Source organism: Schistocerca piceifrons, chromosome 8 (assembly GCF_021461385.2).
Source record: "Schistocerca piceifrons isolate TAMUIC-IGC-003096 chromosome 8, iqSchPice1.1, whole genome shotgun sequence".
Classification (NCBI taxonomy): Eukaryota; Metazoa; Arthropoda; class Insecta; order Orthoptera; family Acrididae; genus Schistocerca; species Schistocerca piceifrons.
This window is the reverse complement of record NC_060145.1, coordinates 172,460,292-172,479,690: the sequence shown is the minus strand read 5'-3', so window position 1 is coordinate 172,479,690 and position 19,399 is coordinate 172,460,292. Positions and strand designations below refer to the sequence as shown.

At 47.6% G+C, this 19,399-nt stretch overlaps 1 protein-coding gene across 2 annotated transcripts in view; it reads left to right on the top strand.

Annotated features, from left to right (window-relative positions):
* LOC124711536 overlaps nt 1-19,399 on the top strand; it is a 66,890-nt gene that overhangs the window by 16,264 nt on the left and 31,227 nt on the right. The window contains exon 2 of one of the 2 annotated variants that reach the window (XM_047241667.1): nt 3,148-3,225. The exons of the other annotated variant lie outside the window; for it this stretch is intronic. The gene's annotated coding sequence lies outside the window, so the exon portion shown is untranslated. The remainder of the gene's footprint in view (nt 1-3,147; nt 3,226-19,399) is intronic. 2 annotated transcript variants of the gene reach the window in all.

Sequence of the window (19,399 nt, the reverse complement as noted above, 5' to 3'; positions counted from 1 at the left end):
ATAGCTATCACAGAATAAATCAAGAAGCAGGAAGCTTTTGTTTGTTGTAAGCTCTCTGTATCAGATTCAGACTGAAAATTCAAATAAAGAAATAAAAATAAATAATATTTATTCATCCTGTACTTAAATTTTTTGTGAGAACCGTACCAAATAATTGTGACCACTAAAACTGACAATGGCCTGGAAAGCAGTGTGCTGACCACATGCCCCTCTATATCTGCAATCCAGTGACGTCTGTTGGCTGAGGATGATATGCCAGTCGGTCAGTACCACTGAGCCTGCTTCAGACACCTATTCGGATGGAAAGTTACCAAACAATAGTGTATAAGTCCCCCCCCATGAACCATGGACCTTGCCGTTGGTGGGGAGGCTTGCGTGCCTCAGCGATACAGATAGCCGTACCGTAGGTGCAACCACAACGGAGGGGTATCTGTTGAGAGGCCAGACAAACGTGTGGTTCCTGAAGAGGGGCAGCAGCCTTTTCAGTAGTTGCAAGGGCAACAGTCTGGATGATTGACTGATCTGGCCTTGTAACAATAACCAAAACGGCCTTGCTGTGCTGGTACTGCGAACGGCTGAAAGCAAGGGGAAACTACACCCGTAATTTTTCCCGAGGGCATGCAGCTTTACTGTATGATTACATGATGATGGCGTCCTCTTGGGTAAAATATTCCGGAGGTAAAATAGTCCCCCATTCGGATCTCCGGGCAGGGACTACTCAAGAGGATGTCGTTATCAGGAGAAAGAAAACTGGCGTTCTACGGATCGGAGCGTGGAATGTCAGATCCCTTAATCGGGCAGGTAGGTTAGAAAATTTAAAAAGGGAAATGGATAGGTTGAAGTTAGATATAGTGGGAATTAGTGAAGTTCGGTGGCAGGAGGAACAAGACTTCTGGTCAGGTGACTACAGGGTTATAAACACAAAATCAAATAGGGGTAATGCAGGAGTAGGTTTAATAATGAATAGGAAAATAGGAATGCGGGTAAGCTACTACAAACAGCATAGTGAACACATTATTGTGGCCAAGATAGATACGAAGCCCACGCCTACTACAGTAGTACAAGTTTATATGCCAACTAGCTCTGCAGATGACGAAGAAATTGAAGAAATGTATGATGAAATAAAAGAAATTATTCAGATTGTGAAGGGAGACGAAAATTTAATAGTCATGGGTGACTGGAATTCGAGTGTAGGAAAAGGGAGAGAAGGAAACATAGTAGGTGAATATGGATTGGGGGACAGAAATGAAAGAGGAAGCCGCCTGGTCGAATTTTGCACAGAGCACAACATAATCATAACTAACACTTGGTTTAAGAATCATGAAAGAAGGTTGTATACATGGAAGAACCCTGGAGATACTAAAAGGTTTCAGATAGATTATATAATGGTAAGACAGAGATTTAGGAACCAGGTTTTAAATTGTAAGACATTTCCAGGGGCAGATGTGGACTCTGACCACAATCTATTGGTTATGACCTGTAGATTAAAACTGAAGAAACTGCAAAAAGGTGGGAATTTAAGGAGATGGGACCTGGATAAACTAAAAGAACCAGAGGTTGTACAGAGATTCAGGGAGAGCATAAGGGAGCAATTGACAGGAATGGGGGAAGAATGGGTAGCTTTGAGGGATGAAGTAGTGAAGGCAGCTGAGGATCAAGTAGGTAAAAAGACGAGGCCTAGTAGAAATCCTTGGGTAACAGAATAAATATTGAATTTAATTGATGAAAGGAGAAAATATAAAAATGCAGTAAGTGAAGCAGGCAAAAAGGAATACAAACGTCTCAAAAATGAGATCGACAGGAAGTGCAAAATGGCTAAGCAGGGATGGCTAGATGACAAATGTAAGGATGTAGAGGCCTATCTCGCTAGGGGTAAGATAGATACCGCCTACAGGAAAATTAAAGAGACCTTTGGAGATAAGAGAACGACTTGTATGAATATCAAGAGCTCAGATGGAAACCCAGTTCTAAGCAAAGAAGGGAAAGCAGAAAGGTGGAAGGAGTATATAGAGGGTCTATACAAGGGCGATGTACTTGAGGACAATATTATGGAAATGGAAGAGGATGTAGATGAAGATGAAATGGGAGATATGATACTGCGTGAAGAGTTTGACAGAGCAGTGTTTAATAACTCTGCTTTATAGTTGCACCATAGTTGATAACACCACCACTGCCATCACACAATGATGTACTGATTGTACTGTGCCACTGGTTTACTTAACAAACAACCAGAACCTTTTTGGATTTTCTGCCAGATTTCAGGACAGGAGTGACATTGTGGAAGCTAGTAAAAGCATCTCGCATTGAAATCTGCACTATGTTTCATGCATCCGATAACTGTTGCCAATATGGGAGATTTTATGTTCTTTTAAATTGGGCAATCCCCCCCCCCCCCCCCCCCCCCCCCTGGTTGCTTGTGCAACAGTTCCTGATTCGTTTTGTGTGCTATGGATGATTTATTTTGGCTCTTACTAATTTACGTGATGTAAAGCTTTCAATTACTGCCAACATTATTTCTTTGAATTTAAGCCACTTCTGGTCATGACGTACATAGTTGGTATGGAAGGAATGGAGACTTCCTCTTAGTAAGATGTCAAGACAATTTTTATCTGCTTTTTAAAATAGATATAGTTTATTTTTGGTGGATTTGGATGGTATGGCATTCAACATCGCTGCAACCACTTGTGATCAGTAATTCCTTTATCCATCAAGATGCTCCCTATTTGCTCAGGATTATTCATCACTAAGAGGTCTAGTATGTTATCACTATCGTTTACCCTTTTTGTGGACTCAGGAAAGCAACATATTTCAATCATTACTGTCTGGTTTGCTTGTTGGTTAGGTACAATGAGAGGCAAAAAGATTGTCCAGCCCACATAATTTAGAGTCCAAGACAAAACATTAAACATAGCAAAGTTCAGAGCTGCCAGTGTTCACAACTCTAGTGGTCTGTGGAGCTTCAGCTTGGTGTGTACATCACCAAATAGAAGCAATATAACAGTTAGGATACAGTATATGTCAAGATTTATTGCAGCCGTCATTGTATCATTTCTTTGAAAATCATTATTTGTGTACGTGGAAACATATGAAGTATAAGAACTTCACATCGGTAGAATTATTATGAAGAGCATTTCACATCTGTTTCAGTGGATGAGTGGATAGGCTGATGGTAAAGGACAAGCATTCAAATCTAACTGGAGTCAATTGTCTTTTAGATCCATGAAGGTAATATTTTAAATTTTTATTTGCTGCAAATCTTGCTGTTGTAGGCTTTTCTAGTTTCTATATTCTTTCAAAAGATTCCATTTTATAATAACCTAATCTTTAAACAAACAGACAAATGCTCATAGTAAAAATATTGAAAATGGATGTATTTATTTGTAATTCCTTCGACCGCCTCCTGGTGTGTGTATAGTTTTCAGCTAAGAGAAGTGTATCGGCTGATCGGGATATGTCATAGGTCTGCTTCAAAATGGCTGCTCCCCTGTGGGTCTGGGGGTTAGAATAGGCCCAAGGTATTCTTGCCTGTTGTAAGAGGCGACTAAAAGGAGTCTCACATGTTTCGGCCTTAATGCGATGGTCTCCTGTCAGGTTTGACCTCCATTCTTCCAGATTTTTCCTAAGGGCGAGCCAATTGGGGAAGGGTGCCTTGCATGGTGCATCATGTCAATCATGCATTGAGATCTTAAGCCTACTTTCTCGTCGTGGCATTGCAATCCCACTCATCATCTTCCATCTCTTAGGCGAGGGCACCTTCCTGGGTTTTCTCCATCCACTATGCAGTGTCGTTTTCTGCGCCGCCAATGAGAATGGACTTCTTCGCACCTCATATCCAGTGTGGTAGCCCGTCTGGGGCCACCATTTACCCACTTGGTTGTAGCCCCCTGACCCCACAGGGATCGCTCTGCCGATGCCTGCGCAATTAACGCCCCATATATGGCAAGGAGCAGATGCCCATCACCATGGAGCATTGGCCTGCCAGTTGGCCTTTGCTGCGGCTGGATGGCGCCCGTGGGGTCCCTGGTTGGAGTGGGTGGGATCGGGGCAGATGACACGCAATGAAGCGTACCACGTCATCACTAGCTGGTGATCAAACACTAGCGTCACTAAGCGTTCCAAGTCTCACTACAATTCAAGGAAGTACGACCCTAAATTATTGCCCTCCCACACCGTGGGAGGAATGCCAGGCCAAGGATGGCTGTGTACCTTATTTGCCTCGGTACCTCATATGTACGAGAGCTAATGGGGACTCCTTTGTTTCAATGAAGCCTCAGTTTTTTGTAGAGCATTTAGAAAACAAGTTTGGGGAGGTGGAAGGCTTGTCCAAAATGCGCTCTGGGTCAATTTTGATGAAAACAGCATCCTCTGCACAGTCACGGGCATTACTCACTTGTGGCAAATTTGGGGATGTTTCTGTTACCATCACACCCCATAAGAGCTTAAATATGGTCAAGGGTATTATATTACACAGGGACCTTCCTTTGCAGTCTGATGACAATCTGCGTGTCAAATTTAGAGTGGTGAGGTGTTCATTTTGTCCGGCGCATCCATTGGGGCTCAAGGGATAATCAGGTTGCCACTGGTACCTTCATCTTGGCCTTCGAGGGTGACACATTGCCCGAGAAGGTCAAGGTGATGGTTTACCACTGTGATGGTGAGCCATATATCCCTCCCCCCATGCGATGCTTTAAGTGCTGGGAGTTCGGCCATATGTCTTCCCACTGTACTTCCAGCCCCAACTGTCGAGATTGTGGATGTCCATCGCATCCCAATACTCCATGCGCCCCGTCTCCCATCTATGTCAACTGCAGGATTTTACAGAAAGAGAGGAAAATCATGGAATATAAGACCCTGGACTGAATGACCTACACTGAAGCTAAGAGGAAAATTGAGCACCTACATCCTGTGGCTAAGACCACCTCATAGGCCGCCGCTATGAGAATAGTTGTTGCCCCATCAGCTCCTCGAATTCCTGTTGCCTCTCAGAACCATGAGACTACACCTGCCCCCTTGATGGTGGGGGGGGGGGGTTACTTCCCTCCCTGTTGCTCCCACACCACCTACTTCGGGAGCAACAGTCCCCCAACCATCAGGGATTTCAGTCCCCACTTCTGAGCCAGAGAAGCGTAAGTCTTCTTCAGCTCCTCTCACTAGGAAGGGGTCCCTTGGGTCACTCCCTTCCCAGGTTTCTGCTAGTGGGAAAGATGACACCCGCCAGTGGCTGAAGAGCCCAAAAGCAGCAGGTCATAGGGCTTCACGCCCATCCTGAGTCCCGGAGACTGATTCAGTGAAGTCCTCCCAGCCAGGGAAACCCGAGGAACAGCATGAAAAATCAAAAAAGAAGACCCTCAAGAACAAGGAACTTGTGGTGGCATCCACACCACCGCTACCTACAAGCTCTGCGTCTGAAGATGGGTTGGAGATTCTGGCATCCGCTGAGGACCTGGATCTCGCCGGACCCTCGGACACAATGGATATAGACTGCTCAGGCAATAAGTTGTTGGCAGCAGGTGACTGAGGTGTAAACTGCTTCATTGAATGTTCCATGCCTTCCCAGTCTCACGATGATGTCATCCTTCAGTGGAATTGAGGCATTTTTTCCACTGCCTGGCTGAGCTACAGCAACTGTTAAGCTTTACACCTGCTTTCTGCATTGCCCTCCAGGAAACCTGGTTCCCGGCAATGCAGCCCCTGCCCTCCACAGCTATAAGGGATATTTCAGGAACTGTAGCGACTATAATCAAGTGTCTGTTGGAGTTTGCATTTATGTCCTAAACTCAGTCTGTAGTGAAACTGTGCCCCTTCAAACCCCTCTTGAAACTGTGGGTTTCAGAATAAGTATGATGCAGGAAATAACTGTCTGCAATGTATATCTTCCTCCAGATGGTGCAGTACCCCTGAATGTGTTAGCTGCACTGATTGTACTTTCCTACTTTTGGTAGTAATGCCCATAACCCTTTGTGGGGTGAAACAGTCCTTACCGGACGAGGCAGATATGTCGAAACTTTACTGTCTCAGTTCGACCTCTGCCTCTTAAATGCTGGGTCCGCTACACATTTCATTGTGGCTCGAGGTACTTACTTGGCCATTGATTTATCAATTTGCAGCCCAGGACTTCTCCCATCTATCCACTGGAGAGCACATGATGGCCTGTGTGGTAGTGATCACTTCCCCATCCTCCTGTCAGTGCCCTGTTAGGCCCGCGGGTACTTGCCCAGATGGGCTTCAAACAAGGTGCACTGGTAAACTTTCACCTTTGCTGTCACCATTGACTCTGCCCCACATGGTAACATCAATGTGCTGGTTGAGCAGATGACTACCACAATCGTTTCTGCGGCAGAAAGTGCAGTCCCACACTCTTTAGGGTGCCCCCGGCAAAAGACAGTCCCTTGGTGGTTGCCGGAAGTCGCTGAAGTCGCTGAGGCAATTGCAGAGCTTCGGTGAGCTCTACAGCGACACAAGCAGCACCCTTCCCTAGAGCATCTGATAGCCTTTAAGTGGCTCTGTGCCCTTGTACACCAGCTTATAAAATGACAGAAACAGGAGTGTTGGGTGAGGTATATTCGACCATTGGGTGCCATACGTCATCTTCCCAAGTCTGGATGAAGATCAGACATCTTTTTGGGTACCAGACCCCAACAAGTGTCCCTGGTGTTACCATCAATGGTGTGCTATGTGTCAACGCAAACGCCATTGTCAAGCACTTTGCTGAGCACTATGCTTGAGCCTCTGCATCGGAGAACTACCCCCAGCCTTTCGCACCCTCAAACGGCGGATGGAAAGGAAAGTCCTCTCGTTCACTACATGCCCCGCTTATGGAGTGGGAGCTCCTCAGTGCACTTGCACATTGCCACGACATTGCTCCTGGTCTGGATTGGATCCACGGTCAGATGATTAAACATCTTTCATCTGGATACAAGTGCCATCTCCTCATCATTTTCAACCAGATCTGGTGCAATGGCATCTTTTCATCGCAGTGGTGGGAGAGCACCATTGTTCTGAAGCTCAAACCGGGTTAAAACCTGCTTCATGTGGATAGCTATTGGCCCATCAGCCTCATCAACATTTTTTATAAGCTGCAGGAACGTATGGTGTGTCGGCAGTTGGGTTGGGTCTTGGAGTCACGTGGCCTACTGGCTCCATGTCAGGGTGGATTCCGCCAGGGGCTCTCTACCACTGATAATTTTGTCCCCCTTGAGTCTGCCTCTGAACAGCCTTTTCCAGATGCCAACACCTTGTTGCCATCCACGCAAAGCATGTGATACCACCTGGCAATATCAAATCCTTGCCACATTATACAGGTGGGGTCTCGGAAGCCTATTCTCGATTTTTATCCAGTATTTCCTATTGCTCCATACTTTGTGTCCAAGTTGGTGCCTCCCATAGTTCCCACCCATATTCAGGAGAAGAGGGTCCCGCAGGGCTCTGTATTGAGTGTATCAATGTTTTTAGTGGCTGTTAACGGTCTAGCAACAGCTGTAGGGCTGCACATCTCTGTATGCAGACGACTTCTGCATTTTGTACTGCTCCACCAGTACTGGTGTTACTGAGCGGCGCCTACTGGGAGCCATCCACAAGGCGAAGTCATGGGCTCTCGCCCATGGCTTCCAGTTTTCAGCCAATTGAGTCGTGTGTCATGCACTTCTGTCAGCATCGTACTGTTCATCCAGAACCAGAACTTTACCGTCATGACGATCCACTCACTATAGTGGCGACATATCACTTCTTAGGACTGGTTTTCGACGCCCGATTGGCTTGGCTTCCTCACCTTCGCCAGTTTAAGTGGAAGTGCTGGCAGCACCTCACTGCCCTCTGCTGCCTGAGCAACACTAACTGGGATGCAGATTGCTCTAAGCTGCTGCAGCTCTACAAATGCCCTTGGTCAATCCTGCCTTGACTATGGGAGTCTAGTTTATGGTTTGGTGGCGCCTTCAGCGTTGCATGTACTCGATCCAGTTCACCACTGCAGCGTTTGCCCAGCGATGCGAGCTTTTAGATGGAGTCTAGTTACCAGTGTCCTGGTGGAGGCTGGAGTCCCTCTATTGCAGATCCAATGTGCAGAACTGCTCACCATTTACGTTGCACACATTCATAGTTCTGAGCATCCCAATTATCATTTCCTTTCTCCACCTGCGACAGTTCATTCCGGCATCGGCAGCCCAGGTCAGGGCTAACGATTGCGGTTCACGTGTGATCCCTTCTGTCTGAACTGGAGTTCTTCCCTTTACCACCTCCCATCCAGGTCTGTCCACATACACCTCCATTGTGTACACCTAGGCTGCAGATTTGTCTAGACTTTTCGCATGACCCTAAGGACTCAGTTACTCCTGCCACCCTCTGCTGTCACTTCCTCTTGATTCTTGATGAGTTCCAGGGCTCTGAAGTGTTTTGCTCGATGGCTGATGGTCATGCTGGCTTCGCCTATGTTTGCAGACACCATTTTGAATGGCATTCCTTGCCCAATGGTTGCAGTGTATTACAGCAGAGCTGTGGCCATCTCCACGCACTTCAGTATATCCGTTCCTGCCCCGGGGAATCGTTTTTTCTGTGTACTGACTCCTTGAGCAGCCTACAAGTTATCGACCAGTGCTACCCTCACCATCCTTTGGTAGCATCCATCCAGGAGTCCATCTAAGCCCTGGACCGGTCTCGTCGTTCAGTGGTGTTTGTGTGGACCCCAGAACAGGTCGGCATCCCAGGTAACGAACTTGCCAACAGGCTGGCCAAACAGGCTACGCGGAAACCGATTCTGGAGATGGGCATCTATGAACCTGACCTGCGTTCTAACTTACGCCATAGGGTTTTTCGGCTTAGGGAGACGGATTGGCGTAACAGTACACACCGCAAACTACGTGTTAAGGAGACTATGAATGTGTGGAAGTCTTCCATGCAGGCATCTCGCAGGGAATCAGTTGCCCTCTGCCGTCTCCACATTGGCCACGTTTGGGTGACCCATGGTGACCTGCGCAATGAAGACCCACCTGAATGCTGATGTGGCGTTCGGTTGACAATTGCCCATATTCTGGTGTACTGTCCCACTTTGACTGCCCAGTGACGAAATCTTGGATTACCAGACTCATTGCTGCTAATTTTATCTTACAATGCCTTATCAGCTGATTTAGTTTTACGTTTTATTCATGAGGGTGGGTTTTATCATTTGATCTAAGTTTTAATGCATGTCCTTTGTCCCTCTGTGTCCTCCACCCTAGTGCTTTTAAGGTGGAGATTTTAATGTGTTGCAGAGTGGCTGGCTTCTCCTTTTTATTCTCATGGTCAGCCAGCCATTGTAATCTGTTTTGTTGTTTTAATCTCTTCATCACGTTTCTGTGGTTTTCTTGACCCTTTTTGTCCATTTACATGTATGTTGCCCTTCATTGTTCTTCTGGTTTTTCCTTTCATTCTGTTTTGAGTTGTCAGTCTCATTTGTTTTATTCTCACCCTTGTGGCATTGTTTTATTCGGAACAAGGGACTGATGACCTCATAGTTGGGTCCCTTTCCCCCTCTTTTAATCCAACCAGTCCGACCAAAATGGCTAATGTGAATATTTGTGAGCGAATAATTGCTCTCTTTGAAGATCGTCTTAGTGCATCTGAGGCAGGACATCATTATGGTCTTGATGTTTCCACAGCAAGGAGATGGATTAGACAGTTTGGAGATAATGGTGAGGTAGTGAGACATCCAATAGCCTGGAAGACCACGAGTCTCTACACGGAGACAAGAAGAAGAATCGGGCAGGATGGCCCAGAGTGCTCCTTTGTCATTCATCCGGAAACTATAGAGAGTTTCACATTTGCTGGGCTTGTCAAGAACTGCTCTCAGGAGATTAAAGGACCAGGGAATCAAGTCCAGTCATGATCTTATCAAAGAACTGTTACCTGACAAACACACTATGGATAGACTAGCAGTTGTGAGTTCCTGAGATGATGTCGATTGGAGGAAAGTTATTTTCTCCAAAAAGTGCACAATTGAATCCATGAGCAGAAGTCCCACTCTTGTTTACCGCACAGATGGGCAACGATGTGACATGCACTTCGTGGCCACAGCGCCAGAGGTGGATGCATAAGTGTGAAATGTTGAGGCTGGATGTCTTACATGGGTGCAGGAACTCTGGAATATATCCAGGGCAAGTTCAGTTCAGCGTTCTATGGACAATTCCTTGAAAATGTAATCATCCCTGTGAAAATGTAATCATCCTTAGAGCTCGACTTTGGTGTCACGAAGGATGTCTTGCTTAGCTACATGATAATCATCCATCACACATCAACGTAAGGATTCAGAGCTGGTTTCAAACGAGGGAGAATATTATTCAATGCCTTCTGTGGCCTCCAAATTCACCTGATCTCAATCCCATCTCATGTTAAAAAGACTCTGCGGGACAACTGGGCAAACCCTCCTCCGGGTACTGTGAAAGAGCTATGGGATTTGATCCATACTTCATGGGAGAGAAATATCATCTATGAGGACTTTTTCCATGGACTTGTCAGTTCTATGCCTTGAAGCATCCAAGCTGTTCTTGATGCCAATGGCATGTGGACAAAATACGGAAGCTATACGTAGCCTACCCCTCACTTTTTTTTATTTCATTTTTCTCTAAAAGACCTACATAGTTATTAGGTCAACAGTATTAATTTCAAAGTACAAATCTACTTACTAGTGTATTATTTGTATTTTTATGAGAGGATAGGTGAATATCATTCTCCAAGGATGATTTTTATTTTTATGAGAGGTCAAGTGAATATCACCCTTAAAGGATGATTATTTTTATTGTTATGGGAGGTCAGTTAAATATTACCTTTCAAGGAAGATCTTTTTAGACATCAAATCACAAACCATAATCAGTTACTCACTGACGAGAATATTGAAAAAGTAAATAAAAAGAAAATTCAATAAAGTAAATAAAGCATGAAACAGTTGCAGTGTGATAAAAAAAAGGCTGTGGTGAGATTTCACCAGTCACATACTACAGCTGCCAGTAGAATATGCTGACACACTGCCAAGGAACTACCAATCTCCTTTTCTTTTTAGGGTAACAGTTGAATAGCCTACTGCAGTTGAAGAGCGAATATTAAACTGATAACGGCAGATAATGGAAGGCACATTCACTTGCTCATGTAAAGCATGTGTAAGGACTTAGAAAAATATGCCAGTCACTGATATGTTTCTCTTAGTTGAAAACTATAGACACACCAGGTGGAGGTCAAAGTAACTACAAATAAATACATCCATTTTCAATATTTTTTTCTATGACCATTTGTCTGTTTGTTTAATGATAAGATTATTATCACCAGGAATCATGCTGGTGGAATACTCCCTTCATCTGGCTCTCCTTGTAAGTATGGTCTTCTATATTCTTTGTCTCTAATAATGGTGGACAGCACACATGCTGTTGAGATGGTTCTCCATTTTCTCTGTGGTTTCTGTTCTCAGGTACAACATCCTAAACTACTTTCAGGACAGGGGGAGATGGCAGGGGCAGGGGGAGATGGCAGGGGCAGGGGCAGGGGCATCTCCCGCCACATGTTGGATCTAGTGGCTCTCAACCCTACCTCTTTGCTTGGCTGCCTCAGTAATCCTTTTGTTTCAATTGCTTTTACATGTGTTAGCCTGTTTCTCTGCCATACCAAGACTTCTTTTTTAGGGGTTACAATTCACTGACTATGACCTTTTTTTCGACGCCTCCTTTGATGTCGGGTATGCAGGCCGCTCCTCCTCCCTCCTACCCCCGGGAGTCCGCTTCCATCAACTGCTCCGTTCTCTTTCCTTCCGCTTTCCTAAAACCTTCTTGACAACTTGGGGTACAGCACCGCCTTGGCTCCGTCCCCGGATCGACTTGCTCACAGACCTATGTCAATTTCCCAAGGATGGTACCCCTACACTTGTCTACCGTCGGGCATTTGCTGCTCTATGTGCACAAATGACGGAAGCCACATTTATTTACACCGACGGCTCGAAAACATCGTTAGGTGTAGGGAGTGCCTATATTGTTGGCGACACCCCAAATCACTTTCGGCTTCCCGACCAGTGTTCGGTTTATACTGCGGAGCTTTACGCTGTTCTCCAGGCTGTCCACTACATCCGCCGCCATCAGCGGATACAGTACGTAATCTGCTCAGATTCTCGCAGCTCTCTCCTAAGTCTCCAAGCTCTTTACCCTGTGCACCCTCTGGTCCACCGGATTCAGGACTGTCTGCGCTTGCTCCACCTGGGGGGCGTCTCAGTGGCGTTCCTCTGGCTCCCGGGACACGCTGGTATCTGTGGGAATGAGGCAGCCGATATAGCGGCCAAGGCTGCAGTCTCTCTTCCTCGGCCAGCTATTCAGTCTCTTCCGTTTACCGATCTACGGAGCGGTTTATGTCGCCAAGTTGCTCATTTATGGCATGCACATTGGTCAACACTTCCGCATAATAAATTGCGGGAAGTGAAAGCCCTTCCTTGCTCTTGGACCTCTTCCTCCCGAACGCGTCGTCGGGAGGAGGTAATTTTAGCTAGACTCCGGATAGGGCACTGTCTTTTTAGCATCGACATCTTTTAAGCGGTGATCCTCCCCCACTCTGTCCCCACTGCTCTCAGCTGTGGACGGTCAGACACCTTTTAATTGAATGCCCCTATTTTAATCCGTTACGCTCCCATCTACAGCTATCGCCTGATCTATCGTTGATTTTAGCAGATGACACGCGCTCAGCTGACCGCGTTCTACAGTTTATTAGTGACAGTGAAATGACGTCAGTCATTTGATTTTTTTTTTTGGGGACAACCAACCCCTTTCTATAGTGGATTTTTAAGCATTCCTTCTGCCTTTAGTTTCTCAAATTTTATGACTTTGTTCCCATTGCTGCTGATTTTAAATTTAGTTTTTTTCCTGTTTTCTACGTCACGGGCTGGGCGCTAATGACCATAGAAGTTTTGCGCCCTAAAACCACAAAAAAAAAAAAAAAAAAAAAAAAAAAAAAAATTTCACTGACTAGAGGAGGCTGTTCCCCTCCTTACTGCATTGACTATAACAGATAGAGGATAGGATGACTATGGGAGGGATGGCCCCTGTTGCATGTAGAGTCCCCGGGGGATACTTGTGTAGCCCCACCCACTGATTATTTCTCTTATTTTGTTTTCTTATTGTTAATCCAACTGCCTTCTCACTTTCACTATTGACTCAGTCCCTGGTTAGGTACATAACGTGTGTACGGTACATCAAAGTATTAACATGAAAATAACAATATTATGAAAAGGATATTGCTACTCATGATATAGTGGAGATGGTGAGTCGCAGATAAGAACAACAAAAAGACTGTCACCCCCCTGCAGGTCCGGGGATTAGAATAGGTCCGAGGTATTCCTGCCTGTCGTAAGAGGCAACTAAAAGGAGTCCCTCCCCCTCAAGGGGGTAGTTAGCGCTTGCGTCCGGAGACGGACAGTTCCACGACCTATATTTTTCTTCCTTCCTTTGCTTGGTTCCTTTCTTTGTTCTTCCCCATCTCACTGTCTTCCTTACTCTTTCCCTTGCCTTCTTGTCCTTGCCTTCTTGTCCTTGCCTTCTTGTCCTTGCCTTCTTGTCCTTGCCTTCTTGTCCTTGCCTTCTTGTCCTTGCCTTCTTGTCCTTGCCTTCTTGTCCTTGCCTTCTCTGGTCTCCACCTAGGCGTTTGAGACAGTCTGTCCTCTCTCTCCCTCTCTCTCTCTCCTTTTTCTTCTTCTTCCTTCCTCCCTGTGCGCGCCTGAAGGCCGACCCACGCGTTCGCACGCGTAGCCGGTGACGGGGTAACACACAATTCCCCACCCTGGGTAGACAAGTAAGGCACTCACGTGCCCCCTGGTAAAGGCCAGGCCCAGGGAGGGGTGATTGCCTGAGCTGATACCTTCTGACCATGCCGATTGGTCCCTCCGTCTGTTTCTCGGGAGGTGTGACCTGAGGTGTAAACATTCACCTAAGGCGGGAATGCCCTCTGAGAGGGTCCCCACAAGGAAGGAGCGCGCCACAAGAGATGCTGGCAATCATGGGGGATTCCTCCGCAATGGATTTCTCTTGTTCTTCTCTCTTGACTTCTGCCCATAAACGGAAACTTGACCAGCCACCAGTGACAAAAGTACTACCGCCTGCCCCGCAGTTCCTCGTAGTTTCTCGATCTGAGGACGGCAAGGATTTTTCCTCTGTCAGCCCTTTCGTTATCCAAAAGGGCGTAGATGTCATAGCCGGCTCTGTCAAGTCGTGTACCAGGTTGCGTAATGGTACCTTGTTACTAGAAACTGAGAGCGCCTTTCAGGCACAAAAACTGCTTCGGGCCACACTCCTGTACACGTTCGCTGTCCGGGTGGAGGCTCACCGCACTTTGGATTCGTCTCGTGGTGTGGTATATACTCGATCACTCGGCGGATTGACTGACGAGGAGATTCAGTCTTTCCTCGCTGAGCAGGGCGTGACGGCTGTCCATAGGGTCATGAAAAAGGTCAACAATGACCTTGTACCGACCCGGACACTTTTCTTGACCTTTGATAGTGTTCAGCTGCCGTCGCGTATCAAAGCGGGCTACGAGGTTATTTCTGTTCGCCCCTATGTCCCGACACCTACGCGGTGCTACCAGTGTCAGCGTTTTAATCACACTCGCCAGTCTTGTTCCAATGCGGCTAAATGTGTCACTTGTGGCAGGGATGCCCATGAGGGTGACTGTCCACCTCCATCTCCTCATTGTGTGAACTGTCAGGGTGACCATGCAGCGTCCTCCCGCGACTGTCCCATCTACAAGGAAGAACGCTGTGTCCAAGAAATTCGGGTCAAAGAAAAAGTGTCCACCTCAGCTGCTCGCAAGCTATTTGCTAGTAGGAAGCCCACGCTGCTCCCAGTGGGAAAATACAGTACTGTCCTCGCCTCTCCTCGGACTACCAGGGAGGTGGCAACGCAGACATGCGATCTGACCTTCAGCACCACGGTCGTCCGTTCAGCCAGTGCTAAGATCGCACGGTCGACGTCTCCTCTTCCTCCCGTCACACCTCAGACACAAGCACTTTCATCAGCTTCTGCCAAGACGAAGACCCAGAAGTCAGATGCACAGGCCTTCAAGAAGGAACCGTCCCGTGCAGATTTCCTAAGTACCTCGAACTCCCAGCCGTCGACCAGTACTTCCACTAAACGACCTTCCAAGAAGGCTCATAGGAGGCACAGTTCTCCTTCTCCGCCATGGCGCATTTCTTCTCCTGTGCCACCCAGCAGTTGCTGCCCCAGGCCGTCATCCGTTTCGCCTGGCCGCACCGCTGGTAGCCGAACATCTGGCCGTTCACCTGCAGAGGAAGCTCCCAGCCATCTTAACAAGATGGCTGATGAACCTATAGAACCAATGGACAATGACTGTCCGCCTACTGATAGCGGCGGCAGTGCTCGCTCGAAGCCAGGCCCTCAGCGGCCTTCGAGGTGACCCCTTCTTTCATCTTCCTTTTCTTCTCACTGGCCCTTATTCACTAGAATATTCGCAGCATTCGCTCCAACCGAGAGGACTTGAATTTGCTGCTCCGCTTGCACCGTCCGCTCGTCGTAGCCCTCCAGGAAACGAAGCTACACCCATGCGATCAAATTGCCTTGGCATACTACACCTCTGTGCGTTTTGATCTACCCCCTGTGGTAGGTATTCCGGCTCATGGAGGGGTTATGTTGCTGGTCCGGGATGATATTTACTACGATCCCATCACATTGCACACCGGCCTGCAGGCAGTTGCCGTCCGAATTACTCTCCCCACTTTTACATTTTCCATTTGTACCGTTTACACTCCATCGTCATCTGCCGTTACCAGGGCAGACATGATGCAAATTATTGCTCAGCTACCTGCACCATTTTTGTTAACTGGAGACTTCAATGCCCACCATCCCCTTTGGGGCTCTCCAGCATCCTGCCCGAGGGGCTCCCTGTTAGCAGACCTTTTCAACCAGTTCAATCTTGTCTGCCTCAATACTGGCGCCCCTACTTTTCTTTCGGACACATCTCACACCTATTCCCATTTAGACCTCTCTATATGTACTACCCAACTTGCACACCGGTTTGAGTGGTATGCACTTTCTGATACATATTCGAGCGACCACTTCCCTTGTGTTATCCATCTCCTGCATCATACCCCCTTTCCGTGCTCAACTAGTTGGAACATCTCCAAAGCAGACTGGGGGCTCTTCTCTTCCAGGGTGACCTTTCAGGATCAAACCTTCACAAGCTGTGATAGTCAGGTAGCACACCTCACAGAAGTCATTCTCACTGCTGCTGAATATTCCATCCCTCACACTACTTCTTCTCCATGTCGCGTACCGGTCCCCTGGCGGACCACAGCATGTAGAGACGCTTTACATGCTCATTGACGTGCTTTACGCACCTTTAAACGCCACCCTACAGTGGCGAATTGTATCAATTATAAACGATTACGTGCGCAGTGCCTGCGTATTATTAAAGAAAGCAAGAAAGCCAGCTGGGCTGCTTTCACAAGCATCTTCAACAGTTTTACTCCTTCTTCTGTTGTCTGGGGTAGCCTGCGCCGGCTATCTAGCACTAAGGTCCACTCACCAGTTTCTGGCTTGACGGTCGCGAATGACATCCTTGTGGCCCCTGAGGATGTCTCCAATGCCTTAGGCTGCTTTTTCGCAGAGGTTTCAAGCTCCGCTCATTACCACCCTGCCTTCCTCCCCCGAAACAGGCAGAGGAGGCTAGGCCACCTAACTTCCGCTCCTCGAATCGTGAAAGTTATAATGCCCCCTTCACCATGCGGGAACTCGAAAATGCACTTACCCGGTCACGGTTCTCTGCTCCAGGGCCTGATTCTATTCATATTCAGATGCTGAAGACCCTTTCTCCAGCAGGTAAAGGTTTCCTTCTTCGTACTTATAATCGCATCTGGATTGAGGGACATGTTCCCGCATGCTGGCATGAGTCTATTGTTGTACCGATTCCTAAGCCAGGGAAGGACAAGCACTTGCCTTCCAGTTATCGACCCATCTCGCTTACCAGCTGTGTCTGTAAGGTGATGGAGCGAATGGTTAACTCTCGTTTGGTTTGGCTGCTCGAATCTCGGCGCCTACTTACCAATGTACAATGTGGATTTCGTAGGCGCCACTCTGCTGTTGACCATCTGGTTACCTTGTCGACCTTCATTATGAATAACTTCTTGCGGAAGCGCCCGACCGCGGCTGTGTTCTTTGATTTGGAGAAGGCTTACGACACCTGTTGGAGGGCGGGCATTCTCCGCACCATGCATACATGGGGCCTTCGCCGTCGCCTCCCTCTTTTTATTCGTTCCTTTTTAATGGATCGACAGTTCAGGGTACGTGTGGGTTCTGTCCTGTCAGACACCTTTCGCCTGGAGAATGGGGTGCCACAGGGCTCAGTTTTGAGTATCGCTCTCTTCGCCATAGCGATCAATCCGATAATGGATTGCCTCCCAGCTGATGTGTCAGGCTCCCTTTTCGTGGACGATTTTACCATCTATTGCAGCACGCAGCGTACATGTTTCCTGGAGCGCTGTCTTCAGCGTGCTCTTGACCATCTTTACTCCTGGAGTGTCGCCAGTGGCTTCCGTTTTTCTACCGAGAAGACGGTCTGTATTAACTTCTGGCACTACAAAGAGTTTCTCCCACTGTCCTTACGACTCGGTCCCGTTGCTCTCCCATTCGTGGAGATGACAAAATTTTTAGGTCTCACATTTGACAGGAAACTTAGCTGGTCTCCACATGTGTCTTATTTGGCTGCCCGTTGTACCCATTCTCTAAATGTCCTCCGTGTTCTCAGTTGTATGTCGTGGGGAGCGGATCGAACCGTCCTACTTCGCCTATATCAGTCGATCGTCCGCTCCAAGCTGGATTATGGGAGCTTCGTATACTCCTCTGCACGGCCGTCCATCTTACGCCGCCTCAACTCCATACAACATCGGGGTTTACGTCTTGCGATCGGAGTGTTTTATACTAGTCCCGTTGAGAGTCTTCATGCTGAAGCCGGTGAATTGCCACTCACCTACTGGCGCGATGTACTGCTTTGTCGGTATGCCTGTCAGCTACTGTCAATGCCCGACCACCCATCTTATCGTTCCTTTTTTGACGACTCTCTCGACCGTCAATACGGGTTGTATGTCTCTGCCCTGCTACCCCCTGGAGTTCACTTTCGTCACCTCCTTCAACACCTTGATTTTTCACTCCCTGCAACCTTTAGAGTGGGCGAGAGCCACACGCCACCTTGACTCCAGGCTCAGGTTCGCGTTCACCTTGACCTCAGCTCACTCCCAAAGGAGGTTACCCCCGGTTCGGTATACCACTCCCGTTTTGTCGAACTTCGTTCAAAGTTCATTAATATGACCTTCATTTATACAGATGGTTCTAAGACCAATGACGGGGTCGGGTGTTCTTTTATTGTCGGGGCACAAAGTTTCAAATACCGGCTCCATGGCCATTGTTCGGTCTTCACAGCTGAGCTCTTTGCCCTCTACCAGGCTGTTCTTTACATCTGCCGCCACCGACATTCTGCTTATGTCATCTGCTCCGATTCCCTGAGTGCCATCCAGAGCCTCAGTGCTCCGTATCCGGTTCACCCTTTCGTGCACCGGATCCAACGCTCTCTTCAGCAGCTGGTGGACGACGGTTCTCCGGTTAGCTTTATGTGCGTTCCTGGCCATTTCGGTATCCCTGGGAACGAAGCTGCAGATGCCGCGACCAAGGCTGCAGTCCTCCAGCCTCGGACAGCTTCTTGTTGTGTCCCTTCATCAGATTGTAGCAGGGTCATTTGTCGGCGCTTTTTATCGCTGTTGCATGCCGATTGGGTTGCACTTACGGACAACAAGCTTCGGGCCTTGAAACCTCTTCCCACGGCTTGGACGTCCTCCTCACGCCCGTCTCGGCGGGAGGAGGTAGTTTTGGCCCGGTTAAGAATTGGACGCTGCTGGTTCAGCCCATGCGGGCAATTGCTGACGGTCCGCCACATTTTAACGTCCTGTCCGGATTTTAATACACTGCATCTTGATCTTGGCCTGCCATGTACTCTAGATGCCATTTTAGCGGATGACCCAGGAGCAGCTGCTTGCGTTCTTTGTTTTATCAACTTGACAAACCTGTCTAAGGACATTTGATTATGCTGTTTTTTTAATCCTATGCCTGTCAATCTGTCTTTTATCGTGTTTTCCCTTTTAGTTGCTGTTTTAAATTTGTGCCTCGCGGTGCATTCCTAACGTAGTCTGGGCGCTAATGACCATTGAAGTTGTGCGCCCTACAACCACACACACACACACACACACACACACACACACACAAAAAAAGACAGTCAGGAAGTGAACTTTCGGCGAACAAAGCCTTTTTCGAAAATGGACAAAGTGTGCCGTACACACACACACACACACACACACACACACACAGAGGGCTCGCGACTCTTTGGTGGGTTCGTGCTTGGCTGCCAC